Genomic DNA, 26,922 nt, shown 5'->3' on the forward strand with positions numbered 1-26,922 from the left:
GGAGGGGCTGGTATCGGCTTATAAAGTGAATAAATTAGTTGTTAAAAAGCTTATAATTTAAAAAATTTTCAAAATCACTAAATATTATGGGTTGTGTTTTATTTTTCATAATTTACCTGGAAGTTTGTTTTACATGAAATTATACATTTGAGAAATCTGAAAACCACAAGATAATAATGTTATTAATGTTTGATGATGTTTTAAATTCTGGAGGTTCAGGCGATAAGGTGTCTGTTATGTGAGCAACTATGTAAACACAACGAGCACGGTCCTAAGTGCTGTGCTCCTAGCACGGTCCTAAGTGCCTGTGCTCCTAGCATGGTCCTAAGTGCCGTGCTCCTAGCATGGTCCTAAGTGCCTGTGCTTCTAGCATGGTCCTAAGTGCCGTGCTCCTAGCATGGTCCTAAGTGCCGTGCTCCTAGCATGGTCCTAAGTGCTGAGCTCCTAGCATGGTCCTAAGTGCTGTGCTCCTAGCACGGTCCTAAGTGCCTGTGCTGCTAGTGCTGGGGAAAGGGAACAGCTGGCTGCCCTGATAGTTGTGTTGAATCTGAGAGCTCCAGGTTCAGTGAGAGGCTCTGTCTCCAAAACCAGCAAGCAAGCAAACGAATAAATGGAAAGTTGGAGAGGGAATGTAATCCAATAAAATGCCTGACATCAAGCTCAGGCTTCCACATTCACATAAATTAGATGCATGTGCATACAGACACACACCAGCTACACAAAGACACAGACACAGACACAGACATACACACACACACACACACACACACACACACACACACACAGGGAAACACACATCAGGTACAGAGCAGATTGTGGTATTTATCTCCAATCTTGTTTAAACAAATCAAATAGCGTAGATTTCTGGTACAAATTGGAAAAAATTTCAAATTAATTGGTAATTTTAATTTTATTTCAGAAAATACTGTTTCTTACATGGGCATAGAATTGCATATGGCCCAAAGTAATTCCCAAAGATCCTGTGAAGAGTTGAACTAGACCAAGAAATCCATTGGATCTGAGGTAACTATTGATGAACACGTTTTTAAATACAAAAGACAAATATATCGCTGGTGGGATTGCAAGCTGGTACAACCACTCTGGAAATCACATCGGCAGCTTCTCAGAAACATGGGAGTAGTTCTACATCAGGTCTGGGTATTCCATTCCCGAGTATACGCACCAAAGATACCCCACCATCCCACAAAGAGACTTACACAACTATGTTCATAGCAGCTTTATTAACAATAACAAAAAAATGGAACTAAAAAGATCATCCTGAGTGAGGTAACCCAGAGCCAAAAGGACATGCATGGTACGTACTCACTTATGAGTGGATATTAGCCATGAAGTACAGGATAGCCACACTACAATTCACAGAACTAAAGAAGAAGCAAAATAAAAGGGCCCAAGGGAGGATGGTTGACTCCTTCTCTGAAGGGGAAATAAAATAGACATTGAAGGTGGATGAAGGGAGGAAACATGGTGGGAGAAGGGTGGGGGATGGGTATAGGGCTGTTGTGCCGGGAAGTGTTTGTGACCACCAAACGTCTCATTTCTGATGTAAAAGCCTTAGGGACCCTTTATTACAAGCTCAGCCTTGGGCTCTCCTCCAACCCAACCCTGACACAGCAGGACAGGAAGGTAGACCAGCCTCTTACTCTCAGTAGGACAAGGCTTTATAGGGAATGGCAGTGAGTGAGGGGGTGACCAGCCTGGCAAGTATCTAATAGAAAAACTATTGTAAGCTGACAGGTGGGTGCTCTGAAGCAAGTTCATATACAATCATAAATGCTCTAAAAGTGCACCTGAAACAATCAGAGGACCCTTTGATTCACTGTTTCTAGGAAGTAGCTAGGCAGTAACTCTGCCAAGGACAAGCTGTGCAGTCCTTCCAGGTACTTGGAGGTAGCTTGGGTCAAGTGCTCAGGCTGTATTTTTTCCTTTAAAATGGAGGCCTGTCCCAAGATGGGAACAGGGCAGGTGAATCACAGTAAAACAGCACAAAGGACCATTTTGACTGTATAGGAAGACTTCTCCTGCATTACACTGGAACATTCCATTTCAGACCCCTTAAAACGAAGGGTAAGAGTCGAGGGGATACGTGCAATACTTAGGAAAGCCACCCCGGTACTTACTGCAACTGTGATTGCTGGAGAAAATCTCTACCTGCTTTCAATTGTGAACTTTATATGTTTCCCCAAAAAAGAGATTGGAAAGAGACAACAAGAAAACAATTTCAAAAAAAGGTTGAAAATTTACCCATGCAACAACAAAAAATAGCTGAATAACAAGGAAAAATAGTACAAAGGCTTGAGAGACAAAAGACTGGAACAAAGAGCACAGGAAGTACTTAATTATGCACTTACAGTACCTGATAAAACTGAGGATCAAGACAGACAACCCACTGAGCCTTCCGCACCGACTCTTAAAGAAACAGGAAAGGAAACCAGCCCTAGTAGCTTTCCCAGTTGCCCCATAACAAACGCCTGAAAATGGTTTTCAACAGCAACAGAAAATTTGCTTCCAAATAAAATGAAGCCAGCTGTCTTAGCCTGGGTTTCTATTCCTGCACAAACATCAGGACCAAGAAGCAAGCTGGGGAGGAAAGGGTTTATTCGGCTTACACTTCCATGTTGCTGTTCATCACCAAAGGAAGTCAGGACTGGAACTCAAGCCACTCAGGAAGCAGGAGCTGATGCAGAGGCCATGGAGGGATGTTACTTACTGGCTTGCCTCCCTTGGCTTGCTCAGCTTGCTCTCTTGTAGAACCCAAGACCACCAGCCCAGGGATGGCACCACCCACCATGGGCTGGGCCCTCCCCCTTTGATCACTAGTTGAGAAAATGCCTTACATTTGGGTCTCATGGAGGCATTTCCTCAACTGAGACTCCTTTCTCTGTGGTAACTCCAATTTGTGTCAAGTTGACACATAAACCAGCCAGTACACTGGCCGATGAAAAACATTCTGGCTGTTGCAGCTCTCTTCAACAGAAGCCAAATGATCCCCAACTTTCTATACTGTTGCCACTACTCCAGTTGCCAACTTCAGATACGGAGGCATGGATATCAGGAGCCTCAAATCATATGTGTTTATCACACACATGGGTTCAAAGATTTCAAGACACCCTAAAAATACTATACAAACTAGAATTAAAAAAACAACCAGGGAGAACAGATTTGAAGCATATTGTAAAAGACAGGAGTAATGTTGCAATTCGCCATGGTCTGAACAAGTTCTTAGTTGCCGTGTCATAAGCCATTGCAGTACAGTTGATATTTTTGGAGGACCAGCAACAGAAACATCTGTGTTTGTTGCACAGTGGAGAACAAGAAAGGATCTTGGAGTCACAGAACAGCACTTCTTAAGCCAGCTTCAGGAGCGTGGGATATTAGCTTTAATTCCTGCCTGGAAGGTCTTTGGGCAAAGAATTGCTTCTCATGACGACAGGTTCCTGCTACACTTAGCAGACAAGGCTGGGGGTATAGTTGTAACAGATGATGACTTTGGAAAGTTTGTGACTGAGTAGGTGTCCTGGAGAGAAATTATTACAAAAAGACTGCTTCATTACATGTTTGTGGGAGACATATTTATGGTTCCTGATGACCCTCTGGGATCTCAGCTAGAAGAATTTCTTCAAAAGGAGGTCTTTCATAGAGACATGCAGCTGAGACTCAATGCCCAGCCAAGTGTGGGCACATTTGACCCTGGCCACAACACCCATAGAACCAACACAAGCCACTCTGGCCCCTGGCTTACTCAACAGCCCCTCTCCACACTCATGGCCTTCCAAGAATGCAGCAGAACCTTCCTTTTTGTTTTTTTAACACTCAAACTAATAGAAGAAAAAGTGGGGAAGAGTCTCAAACACATGGGCACTGGGGAAAATTTCCTGAACAAAACACCAGTGGCTTATGCTCTAAGATCAAGAATCGATAAATGGGATCTCATAAAGTTGCAAAAGTTCTGTAAGACAAAGGACACTATCATTAGGACAAAATGGCAACCACCAGATTGGGAAAAGATCTTTACAAATCCTATATCTGATAGAGGCCTAATATCCAATATATACAAAGAATTCAAGAAGTTAGACTCCAGAGAATCAAATAACCCTATTAAAAATGGGGTACAGAGCTAAACAAAGAATTCTCAACTAGGAATATCGAATGGCCACAAAGCTCCTAAAGAAATGTTCAACATCCTTAGTCATCAGGGAAATGCAAATCAAAACAACCCTGAGATTCCACCTCACTCCAGTCAGAATGGCTAAGATAAAAAACTCAGGTGACAGCAGATGCTGGTGAGGATGTAGAGAAAGAGGAGCACTCCTCCATTGTTGGTGGGATTTTAAGCTGGTAAAAATACTCAGGTTCCTCAGAAAATTTAACATAGTACTGCCTGAGGACCCAGCTATACCACTCCTAGGCATATACTCAAAAGATGCTCCAAAATGTGTCAAGGACGCATGCTCCACTAAGTTCGCAGCAGCCTTACTTATAACAGCCAGAAGCTAGAAACAACCCGATGTCCTTCAACAAAAGAATAGATACAGAAAATGTGATACATTTACAAAATGGAGTACTATTTAGCTGTTAGTCCACCATGATCTGATAGGATGCAAGGGACTATTTTAATCTTCTTGTATATCTTGTGGTTTCTTTTGTGACCAATTATATGGTCAATTTTGGAGAAGGTACCATGAGTTACTGAGAAGAAGATCTATTCTTAAAGTTTTAGGATGATATATTCTATAGATATCTGCTAAATCCATTTGGTTCGTAACTTCTGTTAGTTTTTCTGTGTCTTTGTTTAGTTTCTGTTTCCATGATCTGTCCATTGATGAGAGTGGGGTGTGGAAATCTCCTACTATTATTGTGTGTGGTGCAATGTATGCTTTGAGCTTTAGTAAAGTTTCTTTTAGTAATGTAGGTGCCCTTGCATTTGGAGCATAGATATTTAGAATTGAGAGTTCATCTTGGTGGATTTTTCCTTTGATGAATATGAAGTGTCCTTCCTTATCTTTTTTGATGACTTTTAGTTCAAAATCGATTATATTCATTATTAGAATGGCTACTCCAGCTTGCTTCTTCAGACCATTACTTGGAAAATTTTTTCCAGCCTATTACTCTGAGGTAGTGTCTGTCTTTGTCACTGAAGTGCATTTCCATTACGCAGCAAAATGCTGGTTCTTGTTTATGTATCCAGTCTGTTAGACTATGTATTTTTACTAGGGAATTGAGTCTATTGATGTTAAGAGATATTAAGGAAAAATGATTGTTGCTTCCTGCTATTTTTGTTGTCAGAGGTGGAGTTACGTTTGTGTGTCTCTCTTCTTTTGGGCTTGTTGAAAGAAGATTACTTTCTTGCTTTTTCTAGGGTGTAGTTTTCCTCCTTGTGTTGGAGGTTTCCATCTATTATCCTCTGTAGCTCTGGATTTGTAGAAAGATATTGTGTAAATTTGGTTTTGTCATGGAATATCTTGGTTTCTCCATCTATGATAATTGAGAGTTTTGCTAGGCATAGTAGCCTGGGCTGGCATTTGTGTTCTCTTAGGGTTTGTATGACATCTGCCCAGGGTCTTCTGGCTTTCATAGTCTCTGGTGAGAAGTCTGGTGTACTTCTGATAGGTCTGCCTTTATATGTTACTTGACCTTTTCCCCTTACTGCTTTTAATATTCTTTCTTTGTTTTGTGCATTTAGTGTTTTGATTATTATGTGACAGAAGGAATTTCTTTTCTGATCCAGTCTATTTGGAGTTCTGTAGGCTTCTTATATGTTCATGGGCATCTCTTTATGTTAGGGAAATTTTCTTCCATAATTTTGGTGAAGATATTTACTGGCCCTTTAAGTTGTGAATCTTTGCTCTCTTCTATACCTGTTATCCTTAGGTTTGGTCTTTTCATTGTGCCCTGGATTTCCTGGATGTTTTGGGGTTTTGCATTTGACATTTTCTTTGACTGTTGTGTCAATGTTTTCTATGGTGTCTTCTACCACTGAGATTCTCTCTTATATCTCATGTATTCTGTTGGTGATGTTTGCATCTATGACTCCAGATCTCTTTCCTAGGTTTTCTATCTCCAAGGTTATCTTCCTTTGTGATTTCTTTATTGTTTCTATTTCCATTTTTAGATCCTAAATGGTTTTATTCAATTCCTTCACATGTTTGGTTGTGTTTTCCTGTTTCTTTAAGAAACTTTTGTGTTTCCTCTTTAAGGGCTTCTACCTATTTCCTGTGTCGCCCTGTATTTCTTTAAGAGAATCATTTATGTCCTTCCTAAAGTCCTCTATTATATCATAAGATGTGATTTTTTTAACCCAAATCTTGCTTTTCTGGTGTAATGTGGTATAGTAGGAGAACAGGGTTCTGATGATGCTAAGTAGCCTTGGTTTCTGTTGCTTGTGTTCTTGTGCTTACCTCTCGCCATCTGGTTATCTCTAGTGCTACCTGCTCTTGCTGTCTCTGACTGGAGCCTATCCTTCCTGTGATCCTGGTTTTGTCGAAACTCCCCCAGAGTCTGGCTGTCTCTGTGATCCTATGATTCTGGGACCCTGGGATCCTGAGATCCTGGGTGTGTCAGAGTTCCTGGGAGTCTAGCTGCCTCTGGGATCCTGAATTCCTGGTGTGACCAAGCTTGTAGGATCCTGTTGTGTCAGAGCTCATGGGAGTCAAGCTTTCTCAGGGTGTTGCAGGAGTCGGGGGAGAGCCAGAGCTCTGGGTTTTCTCTGGGCACAGGTGCAAACTAGAAAGAACCCATGCCTCTGGCTGGTGTGGGTGTTCCAGTTACGCTGGGTTTGGGGAAAGATGTTGTGGCCTCTCCTGTGAACCTGGGTGTTTCAGAGCACCTGGGAGAGGGAGCATTCAGGCTCCCTCTGGGTATTGTAGAAATGGGTGCAGAGCCAGTGCCCAAGGTCTGCTCGGGGCACTGGTTCAGACTGGAAGGACAACTTTAATTTTTTAATGCCTATGAGTAAGAATTGAATACACTACATAGAATGCTACTATGTGAAAATATTTTATTCTTCGTGTATGTATTTGTTTTTATAAGTTTATGAAGTACTAAACAATAAATTGTTTTATTATATTCAGTTGTCATGGGATTTGATTGATTCCTCCTTTCTGTCCATCTCTGTCCCATCTACCTACTTGAAGCCCTTTTTGCCATTCTTTTCCAACCACAGTATTTTCTGTTATGTCACAGGTGTTCCCTTGCCTTCTCAGCTCTGCTGTAAGTCTATTCTTTTTTTTTTTTTTTTTTTTTTTTTTTTTTTTATTAACTTGAGTATTTTCTTATATACATTTTGAAGTGTTATTCCCTTTCCGGTTTCCGGCAACATCCCCTTCCCCCCCCCTTCCTTATGGGTGTTCCCTCCCCACCCTCCCCCATTGCCGCCCTCCCCTGACAGTCTAGTTCACTGTGGGTTCAGTCTTAGCAGGACCCAGGGCTTCCCTTCCACTGGTGCTCTTACTAGGATATTCATTGCTACCTATGAGGTCAGAGTCCAGGGTCAGTCCATGTATAGTCTTTAGGTAGTGGCTTAGTCCCTGGAAGCTCTGGTTGCTTGGCATTGTTGTACATATGGGGTCTCAAGCCCCTTCAAGCTCTTCCAGTTCTTTTCTCTGATTCCTTCAACGGGGGTCCTTCTCAGTTCAGTGGTTTGCTGCTGGCATTCGCCTCTGTATTTGCTGTATTCTGGCTGTGTCTCTCAGGATCGATCTACATCCGGCTCCTGTTGGTCTGCACTTCTTTGTTTCATCCATCTTGTCTAATTGGGTGGCTCTATATGTATGGGCCACATGTGGGGCAGGCTCTGAATGGGTGTTCCTTCAGTCTCTGTTTTAATCTTTTGCCTCTCTCTTCCCTGCTAAGGGTATTCTTGTTCCCCTTTTAAAGAAGGAGTGAAGCCTTCACATTTTGATCATCCGTCTTGAGTTTCATTTGTTCTAGGCATCTAGGGTAATTCAAGCATTTGGGCTAATAGCCACTTATCGTGAGTGCATACCATGTATGTCTTTCTGTGATTGGGTTAGCTCACTCAGGATGATATTTTCCAGTTCCAACCATTTGCCTACGAATTTCATAAACTCGTTGTTTTTGATAGCTGAGTAATATTCCATTGTGTAGATGTACCACATTTTCTGTATCCATTCCTCTGTTGAAGGGCATCTGGGTTCTTTCCAGCTTCTGGCTATTATAAATAAGGCTGCGATGAACATAGTGGAGCACGTGTCTTTTTTATATGTTGGGGCATCCTTTGGGTATATGCCCAAGAGAGGTATAGCTGGATCCTCAGGCAGTTCAATGTCCAATTTTCTGAGGAACCTCCAGACTGATTTCCAGAATGGTTGTACCAGTCTGCAACCCCACCAACAATGGAGGAGTGTTCCTCTTTCTCCGCATCCTCGCCAGCATTTGCTGTCACCTGAGTTTTTGATCTTAGCCATTCTGACTGGTGTGAGGTGAAATCTCAGGGTTGTTTTGATTTGCATTTCCCTGATAACTAAAGATGTTGAACATTTCTTTAGGTGTTTCTCAGCCATTCGGCATTCCTCAGCTGTGAATTCTTTGTTTAGCTCTGAACCCCATTTTTAATAGGGTTATTTGTCTCCCTGCGGTCTAACTTTTTGAGTTCTTTGTATATTTTGGATATAAGGCCTCTATCTGTTGTAGGATTGGTAAAGATCTTTTCCCAATCTGTTGGTTGCCGTTTTGTCCTAACCACAGTGTCCTTTGCCTTACAGAAGCTTTGTAGTTTTATGAGATCCCATTTGTCGATTCTTGATCTTAGAGCATAAGCCATTGGTGTTTTGTTCAGGAAATTTTTTCCAGTGCCCATGTGTTCCAGATGCTTCCCTAGTTTTTCTTCTATTAGTTTGAGTGATTTGGTTTGATGTGGAGGTCCTTGATCCATTTGGACTTAAGCTTTGTACAGGGTGATAAGCATGGATCGATCTGCATTCTTCTACATGTTGACCTCCAGTTGAACCAGCACCATTTGCTGAAAATGCTATCTTTTTTCCATTGGATGGATTTGGCTCCTTTGTCGTAAAAAAATCAAGTGACCATAGGTGTGTGGGTTCATTTCTGGGTCTTCAATTCTATTCCATTGGTCTATCTGTCTGTCTCTGTACCAATACCATGCAGTTTTTATCACTATTGCTCTGTAATACTGCTTGAGTTCAGGGATAGTGATTCCCCCTGAAGTCCTTTTATTGTTGAGGATAGTTTTAGCTATCCTGGGTTTTTTGTTATTCCAGATGAATTTGCAAATTGTTCTGTCTAACTCTTTGAAGAATTGGATTGGTATTTTGATGGGGATTGCATTGAATCTGTAGATCGCTTTTGGTAGAATGGCCATTTTACTATATTAATCCTGCCAATCCATGAGCATGGGAGATCTTTCCATCTTCTGAGGTCTTCTTCAATTTCTTTCTTCAGAGTCTTGAAGTTCTTGTTGTACAAATCTTTTACTTGCTTGGTTAAAGTCACAACCGAGGTATTTTATATTATTTGGGTCTATTATGAAGGGTGTCGTTTCCCTAATTTCTTTCTCGGCTTGTTTCTCTTTTTTGTAGAGGAAGGCTACTGATTTATTTGAGTTAATTTTATACCCAGCCACTTTGCTGAAGTTGTTTATCAGCTTTAGTAGTTCTCTGGTTGAACTTTTGGGATCACTTAAATATACTATCATATCATCTGCAAATAGTGATATTTTGACTTTTCTTTTTTCCGATCTGTATCCCTTGACCTCCTTTTTTGTTGTCTGATTGCTCTGGCTAGAACTTCAAGAACTATATTGAATAAGTAGGGAGAGAGGCAGCCTTGTCTAGTCCCTGATTTTAGTGGGATTGCTTCAAGTTTCTCTCCATTTAGTTTAATGTTAGCCACTGGTTTGCTGTATATGGCTTTTACTATATTTAGGTATGGGCCTTGGATTCCTATTCTTTCCAGGACTTTTATCATGAAGGGGTGTTGAATTTTGTCAAATGCTTTTCAGCATCTAATGAAATGATCATGTGGTTTTGTTCTTTCAGTTTGTTTATATAATGGATCACGTTGATGGTTTTCCAGATATTAAACCATCCCTGCATGCCTGGGATGAAGCCTACTTGATCATGGTGGATGATTGTTTTGATGTGCTCTTGGATTCGGTTTGCCAGAATTTTGTTGAGTATTTTGTCCGTCGATGTTCATAAGGGAAATTGGTCTGAAGTTCTCTTTCTTTTGTTGGTCTTTGTGTGGTTTAGGTATAAGAGTAATTGTGGCTTCATAGAAGGAGTTCGTAGTGCTCCATCTGTTTCAATTTTGTGGAATAGTTTGGATAATATTGGTATGAGGTCTTCTATGAAGGTCTGATAGAATTCTGCACTAAACCCATCTGGACCTGGGCTCTTTTTGGTTGGGAGACCTTAATGACTGCTTTCTATTTCCTTAGGAGTTATGGGGTTGTTTAACTGGTTTATCTGTTCCTGATTTAACTTCGTATTTGGTATCTGTCTAGGGAAATTGTCCATTTCCTGCAGATTTTCAAGTTTTGTTGAATATAGGCTTTTATAGTAAGATCTGATGATTTTTTGAATTTCCTCTGAATCTGTAGTTATGTCTCCCTTTTCATTTCTGATTTTGTTAATTTGGACACACCTCTGTGTCCTCTCGTTAGTCTGGCTAAGGGTTTATCTATCTTGTTGATTTTCTCAAAGAACCAACTTTTGGTTCTGTTGATTCTTTTCTATGGTCCTTTTTGTTTCTACTTGGTTGATTTCAGCTCTGAGTTTGATTATTTCCTGCCTTCTACTCCTCCTGGGTGTATTTGCTTCTTTTTGTTCTAGAGCTTTTAGGTGTGCTGTCAAGCTGCTGACATATGCTCTTTCCTGTTTCTTTCTGCAGGCACTCAGCGCTATGAGTTTTCCTCTTAGCACAGCTTTCATTGTGTCCCATAAGTTTGGGTATGTTGTACCTTCATTTTCATTAAATTCTAAAAAGTTTTTAATTTCTTTCTTTATTTCTTCCTTGACCAGGTTATCATTGAGTAGAGCATTGTTCAATTTCCACGTATATGTGGGCATTCTTCCTTATTGTTATTGAAGACCAGCTTTTAGGTCGTGGTGGTCCGATAGCACGCATGGGATTATTTCTATCTTTCTGTACCTGTTGAGGCCTTTTTGACCAATTATATGGTCAATTTTGGAGAAAGTACCATGAGGAGCTGAGAAGAAGGTATATCCTTTTTGCATTAGGGTAGAACGTTTCTATAAATATCCGTTAAGTCCATTTGGCTCATGACTTCTCTTAGTCTGTCTACGCCTCTGTTTAATTTCTGTTTCATGATCTGTCCATTGATGAGAGTGGGGTGTTGAAATCTCCTACTATTATTGTGTGAGGTGCAATGTGTTTTGAGCTTTAGTAAGGTTTCTTTTATGTATGTAGGTGCCCTTGTATTTGGGGCATAGATATTTAGGATTGAGAGTTCATCTTGGTGGATTTTTCCTTTGATGAATATGAAGTGTCCTTCCTTATCTTTTTTGATGACTTTTAGTTGAGAAATTGATTTTATTTGATATTAGATGGCTACTCCAGCTTGCTTCTTCCGACCATTTGCTTGGAAAGTTGTTTTCCAGCCTTTCACTCTGAGGTAGTGTCTGTCTTTGTCTCTGAGGTGTGTTTCCTGTAGGCAGCAGAATGCAGGGTCCTCGTTGCATATCCAGTTTGTTAATCTATGACTTTTTATTGGAGAGTTGAGGCCATTGATGTTGAGAGATATTAAGGAATAGTGATTATTGCTTCCTGTTATATTCATATTTGGATGTGAGGTTATGTTTGTGTGCTTTTCTTCTCTTTGTTTTGTTGCCAAGACGATTAGTTTCTTGCCTCTTCTAGGGTATAGCTTGCCTCCTTATGTTGGGCTTTACCATTTATTATCCTTTTGTAGTGCTGGATTTGTAGAAAGATATTTGTAAATTTGGTTTTGTCATGGAATATCTTGGTTTCTCCCATCTATGTTAATTGAGAGTTTTGCAGGATACAGTAGCCTGGGCTGGCATTTGTGTTCTCTTAGGGTCTGTATGACATCAGTCCAGGATCTTCTGGCCTTCATAGTTTCTGCTTAAAAGTCTGGTGTGATTCTGATAGGTCTGCTTTTATATGTTACTTGACCTTTTTCCCTTACTGCTTTTTAATATTCTTTTCTTTATTTTGTGTTTGGTGTTTTGACTATTATGTGATGGGAGGTGTTTTTTTCTGGTCCAATCTATTTGGAGTTCTGTAGGCTTTTTTTTTTTTTTTTTGTATGCCTATGGGCATTCTTTTTTAGGTTAGGGAAGTTTTCTTCTATGATTTTGTTGAAGATATTTACTGGTCCTTTGAGCTGGGAGTCTTCACTCTCTTCTATACCTATTATCCTTTTAGGTTTGATCTTCTCATTGAGTCCTGGATTTCCTGTATGTTTTGGACCAGTAGCTTTTTCCGCTTTTACATTATCTTTGACAGTTGAGTCAATGATTTCTATGGAATCTTCTGCTCCTGAGATCTCTCTTCCATCTCTTTGTATTCTGTTGGTGAAGCTTGTATCTACAGCCCTTGTCTCTTCTTTTGGTTTTCTATATCCAGGTTGTTTCCATGTGTTTTTTCTTGATTGCTTTATTTCCATTTTTAATTCCTTCCACTGTTTGATTGTGTTTTCCTGGAATTCTTTTCAGGGATTTTGTGTCTCCTCTCTATGGGCTTCTACTTGTTTATTTATGTTTTCCTGAATTTTTCAGGCATTTTTTACATTCCTCTCTGTAGGCTTCTACTTGTTCTCTAAGGGAGTCTCATCATGTCTTTCTTGAAGTCCTCCAGCATCATGGTCAAATATGATTTTGAATCTAGATCTTGCTTTTTCTGGTGTGTTTGGATATTCCATGTTTGTTTTGATGGGAGAATTGGGTCTGGATGGTGCCATGTAGTCTTGGTTTCTGTTGCTTGGGTTCCTGCGCTTGCCTCTCGCCATCAAATTATCTCTAGTGTTACTTTGTTCTGCTATTTCTGACAGTGGCTAAACTGTCCTATAGGCCTGTGTGTCAGGAGTGTTGTAGACCTGTTTTCCTCTCTTTCAGTCAGTTATGGGGACAGAGAGTTCTGCTTTCGGGCGTGTAATTTTTCCTCCCTACAGGTCTTCAGCTGTTCCTGTGGACCTGTGCCTTGAGTTCACCAGGCAGGTCACTTGCAGCAGAAAAGTTGGTCTTACCTGTGGTCCCGAGGCTCAAGTTCGCTGGGGTGCTGCCCAGGGGCTCTCCTGTGGTGGCAGCAACCAGGAAGATCTGGCGCCACCCCTTCCGGGAGCCCCGTGCACCAGGGTTCCAGATGGCCTCCGGTGTTTTCCTCTGGAATCAGCAATGTGTGCAGCGAGCAGTCTCTTCTGGTTTCGCAGCCGTGTCTGCCTCTCTGAAGGGTTAGCTCCCCCTCCCACGGGATTTGGGTGCAGAGAACTGTTTATCCGGTCTGTTTCCTTCAGGTTCCGGCGGTGTCTCAGACAGGGCTCCTGCCGCTTCTGGGCCCTCCCCCACAGGAACCCAGAGGCCTTGTACAGTTTCCTCTTGGGCCAGGGATGTGGGCAGGGGTGGGCAGTGTTGGTGGTCTCTTCCGCTCTGCAGCCTCAGGAGTGCCCACCTGACCAGGCGGTAAGGTCTGTCTCCCACGGGCTCTGGGAGCAGAGAGCTGCTGCGGCCGGGAGGAGGGGGGTGGGACTTCCGTAAACACAGGACGGGCCCGGGTCCTAGAGGAATTCTGCCTCTGTTTGTCCCGATTCCACCAGGCAAGTCACTTGCAGCAGATAAGTTAGTCTTACCTGTGGTCCCGAGGCTCAAGTTCGCTCGCGGGGTGCTGCCCATGGGCTCTCCGCGGCGGCAGCGGCCAAGTCTATTCTTTAAATCTCGTGGATTTCGTTGTAATTGTGGTGGATTGAATACAGTTGGCCCATGGGAAGAGGCAGTGTTAGGAAGTGTGACCCTCTTTGAGGAGCCGAAGCCTTATTAGAGGAAGTGGGACACTGTCAAGTTCTCATATATATATGCTCAAGTTTGGCCGCTGTGATCCAGACCCTCTTCCTGGCTGCCAGTAGACGAGTCATCACCTTGCTGTCTTGGATTAAGATGTACAAATCTCAGCTCCTCCAGCACCATGTCTGCCTGTAGGATGTGGTGCTTCCCACCATGATGATAATGGACGGAACCTCTGAAACTGCAAGCCAGCCCCAATTAAATGTTTGTCTTTTTCAGAGTTCCCTTGGTCACTGGGACTCTTCACAGCAATCAGACTCAAACTAAGACCCACCCAGCAGCTCACTCAGTTGCAGACACCCACAGACAAACCATGGATGGAGCTAAGGGACTCTTATGGAAGAATATGAGGAAGGGTTTTGGCTCCTAGGGTGGTAGGAACTCCACAGGAAAACCAACAGAATCAACTAACCTGGACCCTTTGTGTTCTCAAACACTGAACCACCAACCAAAAGAGATACTTGAGGGCACCTCTTAGTACTACCATGTCCTGTGATTAAATTCAATAGGAATCTACAACAGCCTAATCTAAGCAGGATGACAAAAGACATAGACCCATTATGAATAAAGATATGGGTCACTCCTCCAGGAAAGGATCCTGGACCTGCTGACATACAAAATGAACTATAATGAGAAGTAGATATAAATATCATCCTAAGGCCACATGACCAGTTTCAGAAGTGAGGATTATAATTGACATGAGTATTTCAATTTCTTTAGCATCAATTAAAAGAATTTTTATGGTTATCATATTTAAGTTTGAGATACTAAAAGGATATTTTCCAAGAGACACTGACCTATTCAATTTTCAATGCATTTGAGGTTGTATAAATAAGCTTTATCATATTGGATATTATTGTGACCTGATTATTGTTTATGCATTTTTAGTTGTATGAGGGATGATTATATCATGTTTGATGTATGTATAACCTGGGTTTTGTTTTCATTTGCACATGAGATACAATTTGGGTTAAATTGGTAAGGGGTGAGTTCCGATGGCTATTCTTGATTTTCAACTCTATTATATCTAAAATGAACTGCAATCCAGAAAAGGAAGAAACACCTGTGACCCAGATCTTTAGGCTGGAAAAAACAAGCTTTTGATTCACATCTTGACGTGGTATGATGCACACTCTTAATCCAGACTGATATTCAATAAATCCAGATCTTGGGGCACACCCTTAGTCTGGACCATACCTTCTGTTGGAGGTCTATACAAGGACAATGGAAGAATGAGGGCTTTGTTCTTTACCCGCAGCACATTTATAAAAGAAACATTACCAAAGCTTAAATCACACATCCAACCCTATACCTTAATAGTGGGAGACCTCAATACCCCATTCTCACCTAAGGACAGGTCATTGAAAAAGAAACTAGACAGAGAAATAATGAAACTAACAGAGGTTATGGTTCAATTGGATGTTGTTGTAAAAATATAAAAAATAAAATTCTGTCTTTTATCTCCCACTAGGTCCAGCACCATAGTGCCCCAAGAAATCTGACAGATATCTAATCTCAGTCAGCAAAGCGTCTCACCCACTCTGCTCCATCCCATATCACACTGCCGAAGGCCTCTCTCTGAGACTGGCAACAATTTCTCTACCCAACCAGTTCCCAAGGCAGGCTGCCACCATGCCAGACAAGTACATCCTAATTCCATGGTGGCTCGGTGTCCCTAGCCGCCGCACACTTTCTTACACTTAAATCACTACATGAAAGAACACACAACACAATAACCTCTGATCCAATTGATAAGATATAATTGCCCACCTAAACATACAAAGCCCTGCACACATCCATCCCTTAAGAACATTCATAACAACCTGTAAAGATACAGCATGGAATCTTAACATCAGCTTCCGTGCTGTCCCATGGCTACTCTGTTGTCTCTTCCCTTCTCCGTTCCCATCTCCTCCTCTTCCTTCAAACTTTTCTTCCATACATCCTTCCTTCTCATACAATGACAGGCTTCATTCTATCCTGTACCTGCCTCACCTGTGCCATCATCCCACAATTGGACCTAACAGAACATTTCACTCAAACACAAGAGTATACTGTCTTCTCAGCACCTCACAGAATTTCTCCGAAGTAGAACATATAATCGGTCACAAAGCAAGCCTCAACAGATACAAGGTTTAAATAACTCCATGCCTGTCATCATATCACCAAGGATCAGAGTTGGATTTCAACAACAATAGAAGCAACAGGAAGCCTACACACTCATGGAAACTGAACAACTCTATTCAATGATCACTGCATCAGGGAAGAAAGAAAGAAAGACACACACACAGAGAGAGAGAGAGAGAGAGAGAGAGAGAGAGAGAGAAGAAAGGAAGAAATTAAAGACCTTCCAGAATGTCATGAAAATACGGATATAACATATCCAAACTTATGGGAAACTATGAAAACAGTGCTAAGAAGGAAGCTCATAGCACTAAGTACTCTCATAAAGAAATTGGAGAGGTCTCATACTGGCAAATTAAAAACATATCTGAGCAAGCCCCGTGGGAGAGAGACCTCACCGCCTGGTCAGGTTGGCACTCCTGAGGCTGCAGAGCACAAGAGACCACCAACACTGCCCACCCCGCCCACATCCCTGGCCCAAGAGGAAACTGTATAAGGCCTCTGGGCTCCCGTGGGAGAGGGCCCAGGAGCGGCAGGACCCCTGCCTGAGACACCGCCGGAACCTGAAGGAAACAGACCGGATAAACAGTTCTCTGCACCCAAATCCCGTGAGAGGGAGAGCTAAACCTACAGAGACTACATGGCATCATCAGAGCCCAATTCTCCCACCAAAGCAAACACGGAATATCCAAACACACCAGAAAAGCAAGATCTAGTTTCAAAATCATATTTGATCATGATGCTGGAGGACTACAAGAAAGACGTGAAGAACTCCCTTAGAGAACAAGTAGAAGCCTACAGAGAGGAATTGCAAAATCCCTAAAAGAATTCCAGGAAAACATAAATAAACAAGTAGAAGCCCATAGAGAGGAGACACAAAAATCCCTGAAAGAATTCCAGGAAAACACAATCAAACAGTGGAAGGAATTAAAAATGGAAATAGAAGCAATCAAGAAAGAACACATGGAAATAACCCTGGATATAGAAAACCAAAAGAAGAGACAAGGAGCTGTAGATACAAGCTTCACCAACAGAATACAAGAGATGGAAGAGAGAATCTCAGGAGCAGAAGATTCCATAGAAATCATTGACTCAACTGTCAAAGATAATGTAAAGCGGAAGAAGCTACTGGTCCAAAACATACAGGAAATCCAGGACTCAATGAGAAGATCAAACCTAAGGATAATAGGTATAGAAGAGAGTGAAGACTCCCAGCTCAAAGGACCAGTACATATCTTCAACAAAATCATAGAAGAAAACTTCCCTAACCTAAAAAAAGAGATACCCATAGGCATACAAGAAGCCTACAGAACTCCAAATAGATTGGACCAGAAAAGAAACACCTCCCGTCACATAATAGTCAAAACACCAAACGCACAAAACAAAGAAAGAATATTAAAAGCAGTAAGGGAAAAAGGTCAAGTAATATATAAAGGCAGACCTATCAGAATCACACCAGACTTTTCGCCAGAAACTATGAAAGCCAGAAGATCCTGGACAGATGTCATACAGACCCTAAGAGAACACAAATGCCAGCCCAGGTTACTGTTTCCTGCAAAACTCTCAATTAACATAGATGGAGAAACCAAGATATTCCATGACAAAACCAAATTTACACAATATCTTTCTACAAATCCAGCACTACAAAGGATGACAGATGGGAAACTACAACACAAAGATGGAAACTATACCCTAGAAGAAGCAAGAAACTGATCGTCTTGGCAACAAAACAAAGAGAAGAAAAGCACAAAAACATAACCTCACATCCAAATATGAATATAACAGGAAGCAATAATCACTATTCCTTAATATCTCTCAACATCAATGGCCTCAACTCCCCAATAAAAAGACATAGATTAACAAACTGGATATGCAACGAGGACCCTGCATTCTGCTGCCTACAGGAAACACACCTCAGAGACAAAGACAGACACTGCCTCAGAGTGAAAGGCTGGAAAACAACTTTCCAAGCAAATGGTCGGAAGAAGCAAGCTGGAGTAGCCATTCTAATATCAAATAAAATCAATTTCTAACTAAAAGTCATCAAAAACATAAGGAAGGACACTTCATATTCATCAAAGGAAAAATCCACCAAGATGAACTCTCAATCCTAAATATCTATGCCCCAAATACAAGGGCACCTACATACATAAAAGAAACCTTACTAAAGCTCAAAACACACATTGCACCTCACACAATAATAGTAGGAGACTTCAACACCCCACTCTCATCAATGGACAGATCATGGAAACAGAAATTAAACAGAGACGAGACAGCAAACACAGAGGCGATGCCAGCAGCAAACCACTGATTTGAGAATAGCAGGGAAGAGAGAGGCAAAAGATTAAAACAGAGACTGAAGGAACACCCATTCAGAGCCTGCCCCACATGTGGCCCATACATATAGAGCCACCCAATTAGACAAGATGGATGAAGCAAAGAAGTGCAGACCGACAGGAGCCGGATGTAGATCGATCCTGAGAGACACAGCCAGAATACAGCAAATACAGAGGCTAATGCCAGCAGCAAACCACTGAACTGAGAACGGGACCCCCTGAAGGAATCAGAGAAAGAACTGAAGAGCTTGAAGGGGCTTGAGACCCCATATGTACAACAATGCCAAGCAACCAGAGCTTCCAGGGACTAAGCCACTACCTAAAGACTATACATGGACTGACCCTGGACTCTGAACTCATAGGTAGCAATGAATATCCTAGTAAGAGCACCAGTGGAAGGGGAAGCCCTGGGTCCTGCTAAGACTGAACCCCAGTGAACTAGATTGTTGGGGGAGGGGCAAGGGGGGAGGATGGGGAGGGAATACCCATAAAGAAGGGGAGGGGGGGGATGTTTGCCTGGAAACCGGGAAAGGGAATAACACTCGAAATGTATATAAGAAATACTCCAGTTAATAAAAAAAAAAAAAAAACATATCTGAGGGTTCCAGGGGAAAAAAGAAGTAAATGCATGCAGTAGGAGTAGATGACGGACAAGAAATAGTCTCGGGACTGAAATCAATCAATTAGAACAAAGCGAGCTATACAAAGAGTCAATGAAACCAAGTCTTTGAAAAAGTCAACAAGATAAACAAACCCTTGGCCAAGCCAACTAAAAGGCAGAGAGACGGTACCGAAATGAACAAAATCAGAAATGAAAGGGAGACATAACAGACACTGAGGAAATTCAAAGAAATCTTAGGTCTTGTTTCTAAAGCCTGTACTCCACAAAAGTGGAAATTCTAAATGAAATGGAGATTTTCTAGAAAGACAACAATTAACAAACCTAATCAAGATCAGGTAAACTATCTGAATAGTCCTGTGTGGACTGCTGTCTATATGCAGGTGAGGGCGGGCACGAGGTAAGGTGAGAGCCTGTGATTGGGCAGTGGAAAAGGAAGGTGGGCACAGAGAGACAGAGAAGGAAGGAAGATGGAGGAAGAGAAAGAGATGGATAATTACAGGACAATTTGTCTTATGTCGGTGAGCAGTTTGTATCAATTGGCTCTGAGTTCATTGTATGGACATTTTGTGGGGTGAAAATTTAGTGATATAAATCTGATTGATAAATTACAAGCCTCTTGAGTTTTGGGTTTTACCGGATTACAGGAATTTGTGACCGCTAACCACAGGGGGCAGATGGCTGGGGATGTGAGCAGAATCTGCAGCAGGAGAGTCTCGAGATGGGCGGTTGCTGCACGGGGCTAGCCATGGGGCTAGCCATGGAGGCAGTGAGACTGCCAGTGCCACAGAGTAGCCGATGGTAGTGTGGGATGGTGCTTTTTCAATATTTCATGCAGCAAATGGTGCCTAATGTGGGGCAAGAATCCACTAGAAATGGATTTCTTAGCCTAGAGTTAGAAATTTAGTTACAAATTTGGAGGTTTGGTGAGCAGGGCAGAGCCGAGTCACATGATGATTAAGCAAGGGAACCTCGAAACAAAGAAAGATGGCTCTGAGGTCCCCTGCTGTGAAAAGAGACAAGATGGCCGCTCTGAGCCACCGAGCCAGAGAATGGAAGCTGCCTTCTTCTTGGGGCAGATATCGATTGAACTGTGAATTTTGTAAAATTAGGATTATTTGCTTTTACGATAGATTTATATATAGATTTTGTCCAAATCACATGGGGGATTTTGCCTGCAGTTCAGAACTAGGATAGGGAAAATTACTGGTTTCTAAGTAGAGAACAGTGATAATATCGTGCTGTGAACAGGTATTGACGAATGTCTGTGGCTCGAGGAAGAGAGCGTAACAGATAGATGGTATAACAGATATTAATAAAATAGACGTCTGTGGCTCTAGGCAGAGAGCGCAACAAATGGATAGTATGATACAGTCTGCAGGAAACTCATGTTCTTTGTTCGTGGGCTCCACGGGAATTTTGGGTTAATTTCCTGGCGTGACAAATTGGAAGAGGCCTAACGTAGGCTCATACAGTACTTGTTCAGTTTACTTCATTTGTTGTGCATTGTTTTTATAATCAAAATGAGTAGGATTATGAGTTCTTGGTTGTTTTATTATTCCTCTGGAAGAGAAGACAGGATACAAGCTTTCCTGGTTGCCAACTGAAGGATATGCAGATGTGGGAGAAAGGTTTCATCTTTGCATGTTTAGAAAAGGAGATTAGTGTCTACGTATCTTCCAGAGTTATACGGATCAGTTTGGTAGAGGCAGACTGCCTGAATATAAATTCAGTTGAATCAAACAAAAATATTCTTTGTGCCATCCCTCACATGGCACAAATGAAGACATGATTGGAGCAGAATTTCATCCTAACTAGTCTGAACGTCTTACACAGGCTAACACAATCCATATAGATATCTTGATGGGACTAAAATTTTGTTTTGAGATTTGAATATTACCGACTACTCAGTCTTTGTGAGTCTCATCATCAGACATGCTGAACTGACCTGTTTGAACACCTGATCTCGGAGACTTTCAGCCAGATCCAGCAGGACACAGACATCAGAGACTATAACAATTGTTTGTGTGGCCTTCTTAAGGCCAACCAACTCCCCATTTTCCCCATCCTCCAACCCCTTCCATGATATCTCAATGCCCATATACAGCTGGAGGAAGTTATGAAGAGTCATTGTCCCAGTTCCCTGTGCTTGGGGTCTAGAGGTGGTTATTCTAGGATTGTCTTTCTGGGGAGTTTGGAAATGGTCATAATTTGAACAGGGAGGAAAAAGCTAGAATTGATCATGCATAACCTCACTTGGTAGAAATCTGTATAATAGCTACTGAGTTGAAGTCATAATTTCTTACTTTGGTACAGAATTTATTTTGATACAAATTTAAGGTTTTCATTGGTATGAATTTTTTATTTATATAAAGTTGGGATTAATATTCTTACTCTCATATAGGCATTGTGCCTACCCAACACACTTAAGAATACAAGGCTTAGACCCAGTCCTGTCTTATAAACTGATCTGAGATGATTAAGCCTTTGAGTTAAAGGCCAGATAGCAAATTCTTGCTCTGAGTTAATTGCTAGGATGCTTGCAAGATATTTTATTTAGAAACACCTGAGTAGTTAATGGAAAACAGTCCAGATTACTTTACATAGATGGTTTTCCAAAATGTCAGAAATCCATGAACTATGACATTTAATGTTATTTATTCATTATTCGTCTGTTGTTGAGACAGACATGCTCCTAACAGCTCCCCACTTGTGGAATCGAAGAAGAAACTGAGTGTTAACACCTGCAGGTGAGGTTGTCCTTTGTGGCTAGGTAGTCACTGGGCAGAAATTGTGAGACCATGGGGTCAGAGAGTGGCCATCCCGCAGTAGTGTGGGATGGTGCTTTTTAAGTATTTCATGCAATAGTCCTGTAACCTCTAAAGCTGCCATTCTCTGCCTGTCTATTTACTATATCCTAAAACCATAGCTTTTTGTGGGACTTAAAGGCATGAATCTATTTCTATTGTTATACAGATACCTGTTAACTGACTTCCCTACCATATGGATTTCAATACAATGGTAACACTAATATATCTCTTTTTATATACCAAAAATTCATATAAATGTCTGGGAATCAAAGAAACCATAAAGCTTGGATCCATCTGTCCCAGGCCAAATGGACTCCTGATAAGTACAGTGCATGTTGTAAGTTTCTGCACCCATTCATTCCTGAGGATGGGATTTCCCTCTGGGTTTGGTATTCCTCCCCCTTTCTCAATTACTATGAGAGTTTAACTCCCATCTTCAGTCTTTATTTGTCTGAACAGATTCCAGGGAACATTCTTCAACTGCAACCTGCTAAGTCAATCTGCTGAGTTCTGGACCTGCTGAAATCTGATGAAAACCAGTCCAGCTGATATAATTGTTCCCTGTCCCTTCAGCTGGAACAACTAATCAGATGCTTCTGAAAGTGCCCCATTGCCCAGCTTTTGACCAGCAGGTTGAGGCTCCCTGACAACTGACACCACAATCTCAGCTGGAAGTAGTTAGAGAAAACAGTACAGTTGTCCCTGCCTCCTTAACAGGCTAGAGTGCTTAGGTCAAAAGTAAATTTCCTTTGAGAGAAACTTGTTTTTGTGCATCTGGGATAGTCCAAGAAACCTTACCAAAATAAAACAAAACCTGTTGGATAGGGAAGAACACGGAAGATGTACTGATAACTTTTCCAATTGGTCCTCTTGGCTAAATGCCTTACTCACTGCTTTAGCGGAACCGCTGGTCCCCCTTTTCCTCCTGCTTTTCATAGGGGCTTGCATTCTCAATGTTTTAATTAAATTTATTGAGTCTATTAACTCCATTAAGCTCAATGTTTTAAGAGCCCATTACAACTTATTTTTCCAAGAACCCTGAGACAAAGTCTCTTTAGGCACGAAACAAGGGTAGAAGGTGCCACACCCTGGGACCCACATCCCGGTGAGAGGAGATAACAGACGCCTTGAAGTTGTTCTTGACCTCCACTGGGATGCATGACCCCTCCCTCCCTGCCACACACATCACACACTGGGCATAGCACCACGTACTTTTAACCCCAGCACTCTGGAGGCAGAAGCAGGCAATTGGCAATTTAAGGCCAACCTAATCTACATAGTGAGCTCCAGGCCAAGCAGTGTGACCCTGTCAGAAATCAATCAATAAATCAATCAATCAATCAATAAATAAATAAATAACAAAAAACGAAATAAAGAAAAAAGCGTGTTTGCAGAAAATGCTATAAATTTCAAAACATGGGAGATAGAAACTGATTTGGGCATTAAGTGATTTTAAAATTCAGAATCTGAGGGAGTATTTTTGATATATATATATATATATATATATATATATATAAATTAAAACCAGGGTGGGTCTGAAAATGTATCTCCTAGGTTCAGTGTTTGCCTAGCATGTGAAGGTTCCTGGGTTTGGTTCCCATCATTGACACAAACAAACGAACGAATGTATTTTAAAAAGATTTCAGGACAAGCATTTCGGTCTTGGAAGTATGGTCAGTAGAGGGCTGCAGCCATATCACCTGGGCAGAGTGACTCACCTGAAATCAGCACTTCGAAGGGCAGTTGGATGAGCTGCTGGCCCTTTGAAAGTGAGACTCAGAGTGAGCAGGTCAGATGGCTGATCCTCCTCAATAAAGTCACTACAGGGATGAAAGGTGAGAGCCAAGGGGCTCTCAGATTAAAAAGAATAAAGAGACACACCAACCAGGCGTACATTGTGAACTTACCTGCATCCTGTATCATCCAAAGGAGCAGAGGTGAGGATTTCAGTAAAACAACTATAAAATGGATGGGATTGGACTGGGATGAATTGATAAACCTTTCAGGTATGGTTGTTTCTGTTTTGTTGTTTGTTTTGTTTTTTGAGACAGGGTTTCTTTGTGTAGCCCTGGCTGTTGTAGTTCCATAGACCGGGCTGGTCTGGAATTCACAGAGATCCACCTGGCTCTGCCTGCTGAGTATTGGGTTTAAAGTCTTTCTTTTTTCCATTTCCTTTCTTTTTTTCTTACTATTGTTTTGGTGGTTATGTGTTTTTAAGAGTTCTCATTTTGAACGTCTTTACAGTTTGCACATGTAGTACCCCCCTCCCACCACTGGCTTATGTTCTGCACATGGGTCCTGAGCTGCTGGTGGTTCTGCTTGAAAGACTGTGGACCCCTTAGGAAGTGGGACTGGCCAGTAGAAGTGGGCACAATAGCACACGTGTATCCGGCTCCACACTGTTTCTACTATGAGAAATTGCCGTGGTACAAATAACTCAATGGTTATAGATAGGGTTTATTTTAGCTAACAATTCCAGGTTACAGTCCATCAGAGTAGAGAGATCAAGGCAGCAGGAAGTTAAAATAGCTGGCCACATCTCACCCAGAGTCCAGAATGGTGAGAGTGGTAGCTTGAATATGCTGGTCATGCATAGTGCACTTTATGGAGGTGTGTCCTTGTTGGAGGAAGTGTGCCACTGTGTAGCTGGGCTTTGAGGTCTCCTATGTTCAAGCTCTGCTCAGTGTAGAACAGAGCCTCCTTCTGGCTGCCTGAAGAAGACAGTTTCCTTCTGGCTGCCTTTAGTTCAAGATGCAGTACATCTGTTTCTTCTCCAGCAGTATGCCTCCATACTTCCCACCTGATGCAAATGGACTGAACCTCTAAAACTGTAAGCCAACCCCAATTAAATGTTTGCCTTTATAAGAGTTGTCATGGTCATGGCATCGCTTCATGGCAATAAAAAACCCTGACTAAAACAGTCAATAACTCAGTAAAATAATGCCCATCTGCTGCCCAGCTTGCCCTTTTCACTTGTATTTCATCAAGGACCACCTGCCTAGGGAATGGTGCAACCCACATTGATGGGGTCCTCTCACATCACTTAATGTAATCAAGACAACCACCCTGAAATATGTCTGATGGGCCAACTATATCTAGGCAATCTCTAGTTGAGTTTCTCTTCCAAAGGTGATTTAAGATTGTATCAAATTAACAATTAAAACTAACCATCACGGGGCTGGGGATTTAGCTCAGTGGTAGAGCATTTGCCTAGCAAGCGCAAAGCCCTGAGTTCAGTCCCAAGCTCCGGAAAAACAAACAAACGAACAAACAAACAAACAAACAAACAAACCCAACAAAACTAACCATCACTCGTTGGTTTATTTACTTTAGTTTCTCTTTTGTTTGTTTATTTGTTTGTTGTGGTGGTCGTTGGTTTGTCTTTCAAGACAGGTTTCCTTTATAACAGCCCTGGGTGACCTGTAACTTGCTTTGTGAAACAGCTGGCCATGAACTTACAGAGATTCCCCTGCCTCTGCCTCCTAAATGCTGGAACTAATGGTGTGTGCCACCACATCTGGCTTCCTTTGGATTCTTGAGTATTTTTGTTTCATTTTTGTTTTTGTTACAGGTCTACTTATTGTAGCCCGGACTGGCATAGAATTATGTAGCCCAGTCTGGACTTGAACAGTAGGCAATCTTCTTACTTCTGCCTCCTAATTTCTGATATTATAGAACTGTACAATAAAGGGGGCTTTCTGTTGGGAAAAGAGGCTGAGAGAAAAGAAAACAATAAACAGAATCAGACCACCACCTCCACCACCACCACCACCCCTGGAGCTGAAATCATGCCTAGATAGAATGTACCTGTCAGACAAAAAATAAAATCCGTGTAACAGATCACTGGGGAAGAGAGATCTAAGAGACCCTTTAACCACAAGGTGCCAGATTGTCACAGGAACAAAATATGGAGCTACCCTGATGCAGGTGTCCTTTGACAGGATGCATGGTAGATGTGTGTGGAACTAGATATCAACTCACACTGCCATAGTGGTGTTTCAAAGCCTGCCCAACTTCCTGGACCTCCACACGTGCCTTTGGACCAAGGTTCAGTACTTTGTAAGAGATCCCCTGAAATGTGGTTACACATGTACCCTACATATACATCTCCCTACAGGCAGGCATGGTGGTGTATGCTTGAACACTTTGAATGATGAGGCCAGAGCATTTCCAAAAGTTCGAGGCCATTCTGAGTTAAATAACAAGTACTGGGATAGCTAGGACGACATAGGAGAATTGTTTTAAAACTCACTACCAAAATAAAACAAATGCCATCTTTCTCAGCCTTCATCCAGAGAGGCTACGACCCTTTGCCCATGTCTTAGTAATTTTTCTGTCTCTATGATAAAATACTGTGACAAAAGCAAATTATGAGAAGGTTATTTGGTGGTTTGAATAGCCTTGACCCATGGGAAATGACCCTGTTAGGAGGTGTGGCCTTGTTGGAGGGGCCGTCTCACTGTGGGAGTAGGTTTTGAGGTCCTATGCTCAAGCTTCACTCAGTGCACAGCAAATCCTCCTCTTGGCTGCCTTCGGATGAAGATGTAGAACTCTTGGCTCCTCCAGAACCAATGCCGTGCTTCCTGCCATGACGTGGTTATGGTCAAATTTGCAAGTGATGGATTGTGATGACTATTTTTGGTTGTCAGCTTGACAATATCTGGAATGAACCAAAATCCAAAGCTTGTAAAGATATTGTGAAAAGGTTAAAAAAAAAAGACTTAGGTGCAGGTGTGGCGGTACATTCCTTTAATGCTAACATTCAGGAGACATGCAGATCTCTGAGTTCACAGTTAGTCTACAGAGCAAGTTCCAGAGCAAGCTTACACAGTGAGAGTTGGAAAACAGAAAGCTGGTGGGATATGATTGAACAAGGAGGCCATGTTCCAGCCCCAGCAAGCAGGGGAACTTGGCAGCTTCAGCAATGTGCCTCTGGCGTTAGAGTCAAGAATAGAAGGGACTACTGGGGCAATTGATGCTGGTTATCTGGGGCTAAG

The 26,922-nt window shown here is 41.9% G+C and overlaps 1 pseudogene; it reads left to right on the plus strand.

Moving 5' to 3' along the window:
• Positions 1–2,488: 2,488 nt before the first annotated feature.
• On the plus strand, positions 2,489–22,572 carry LOC116904496 (annotated as a pseudogene).
• Positions 22,573–26,922: the final 4,350 nt, after the last annotated feature.

Source organism: Rattus rattus, chromosome 6 (genome assembly GCF_011064425.1).
Source record: "Rattus rattus isolate New Zealand chromosome 6, Rrattus_CSIRO_v1, whole genome shotgun sequence".
NCBI classification, from domain to species: Eukaryota; Metazoa; Chordata; class Mammalia; order Rodentia; family Muridae; genus Rattus; species Rattus rattus.